This window comes from Loxodonta africana, chromosome 8 (assembly GCF_030014295.1).
Source record: "Loxodonta africana isolate mLoxAfr1 chromosome 8, mLoxAfr1.hap2, whole genome shotgun sequence".
In the NCBI taxonomy this organism is placed as follows: Eukaryota; Metazoa; Chordata; class Mammalia; order Proboscidea; family Elephantidae; genus Loxodonta; species Loxodonta africana.
In genome coordinates, this window is record NC_087349.1 from 14,061,298 (window position 1) to 14,063,486 (window position 2,189).

At 49.7% G+C, this 2,189-nt stretch overlaps 1 protein-coding gene across 6 annotated transcripts in view; it reads left to right on the forward strand.

Moving 5' to 3' along the window:
• Positions 1 to 1,909: 1,909 nt before the first annotated feature.
• The window catches only part of CNOT4 (CCR4-NOT transcription complex subunit 4), a 144,158-nt gene continuing 143,878 nt past the window's right edge, over positions 1,910 to 2,189 (forward strand). For 4 of the 6 annotated variants that reach the window (XM_064289685.1, XM_064289687.1, XM_064289688.1 and 1 more), the window contains exon 1: positions 1,911 to 2,143. The gene's annotated coding sequence lies outside the window, so the exon portion shown is untranslated. Of the gene's footprint in view, positions 2,144 to 2,189 lie in introns of all 6 variants that reach the window. The other 2 variants (XM_064289683.1, XM_064289684.1) reach the window with 1 other exon arrangement.

Consider the following 2,189-nt stretch of genomic DNA (forward strand, 5'->3'; position numbering starts at 1 on the left):
TTTGTTCTGTTATACATGGGGTCACCATGAGTTGGAGCTGACTTGACAGCAACTAACAACATTTTCTTTGTACTTCTTTAGATTATAAATAGGTCATTATTTTGATTTAAAACAAAAGCATGTATGCAGGTAGGTTATACTGTCTATGAATTTCATTTTAGGATTATAAAGGGAACATTATGAAAATACTCATTATTCAAAAAAGGTTATTGTGTCAGACAAGGTTGCCAATCACTGGATTAGTGATATTTAAACCCTGCCGGTGCTCCTCGGAAACTCTATGGGGCAGTTCTACTCTGTCCTATACGGTCGCTATGAGTCGGAATCAACTCCACAGCACTGGGTTCTGGGTTAACCCCTGGCCATTTTTATTGCTTTGGTTCTAATCGTCAATAATGGAAAGCATTCTTTTTACCTTGTTCTTTTCATTTTTTTGTTTTTATTCCACTATTAGATTGGAAAGGAAAATAAACACACACACACACAAAATACATGGCACCTATATGAATATTTAGGCATTTAGCTATGTAGAGAATCCAAATGACTTCCCAAATATCCTTGCTAGGAAATTCTGTAATGTCTCTGTAATTTCAAATTTATGGTAAAATGTGAGTTTATTGCATATTTTAATTTCTCACCATGTAATTGTCTGGGTCTGAGTGAAGAAATTGAAACAGAGAGAACTTGTACTAATAAAGGAATGAGTGCTTCTCACTATGAGATGAGGTTCGGAGACATAAAATCTTTCTCTAGTCCCATTGCTTTCAATTTTTTCCTTATTAGTTATGACATACATTTTATTGTATGTTTTTTAAGTAGATTGCCTCCTCTCCCCTCTCCACCACCCCAACACACACACTAGAATGGGGACAGGGACTTTTGTCTCTTTTGCTCACAGTCTTAAACCCAGTGCCTAGAACGGTGCTGGGCACATGAGGAGCTCAAAGACTGTTGTACGGATGGGTGAAGAATACACGCAATAAGCACGAACGACTGCTTGGAGCGCCAGTTCCACCAGAGTTCCAGGAGGCCAGTGGGAGGGACCAGTCACTAGTTGACTGATTTTTGTGATGGAGGATTCCTGGGTGCTCCCAAGCACTGCGGCAGCATTCTTATATTTTTGGGGGAATGTGTGCAGAGTTTGTCAACTTCACTCACAGAAGTGCAGGACAGGATACCGAGCTAGCAATAATTTGCACCCTAGTCCGTACAAAAAAAAACCGTACAACGTTCTCAAATTTACACCATTAGGAACATAGGTTTTTGTAGTTGCGTGGGTCTTCAGTTCTCTTGCACAGGACCATTTAGGGTGTTTGTTCCCTGGAGATGTACAGTGAGGATGGGATCAAGGGCGGTCACTGCCACAGAATACGGCTCCCCCTAAAACCGCAATGACGAGGGTACGAGCTAACGCTCCCTTTCCGTACAGAGAAGCCAAATCGGCATCAAACCCTCCTCCTGGAGCACATCCCGCGCTGCCCGGCCTGAACCTGCCCGCCCCGCCCCGCCCCGCCCCTTTAGACACCTATGGGGGCGGGGCCGAGGACAGGCGTCCCCGGCACCCCCAAATTGTTAGCACTCGCCCCGAGTTTTGGTATCTCACACTTCAGCGGACACCAACGACACGGAACCACTAATGGAAACCATCGGCCAGATGACAGCAGGGTGGCACGCACGGGCCGACCAGGGAGCAAAACACGAAGAAAGGCGGCAGCAGCCCCACAGCCACGTGAGGCAGGCGACCCCGGCCGCCCTTGCAGAGAGAACTACAACTCCCGGCGTGCCGCTGGGCGACGGCCCTCCGGGAACTACAACTCCCAGCGTGCTACGGGCGCGACGGCAGCCACCTCCCTCTCGATCGCCCGTCGCCCCTCCGCCCCTCCCCCGCCCCGCCCGGTCGGATCGGCGTGCGCCTGCGCACGGCAGGCCGGAGGAGTCTTACCCTAATGTAAGATGGTGGCCCGTCTGGCTGTGGAACCCACCGAAAGCTGAGAGTCTCTCTCTCAGTCGTAAAGGTCGGACTCGCTGAAGCAATCAGGCCCGGGTCTGAAGAGTTTTTTCTCCGACCTGCGTCCAGTGGTCTCTGGCGAGGACGCGGCGGCGCGTGGAGTCGGCTACGGGAAAAGCGAGGCACGGCAGGCGGGTGAGTTTTGTGGGGCTGGGCTCAGGGGAAACCCGGGCTGACCCAT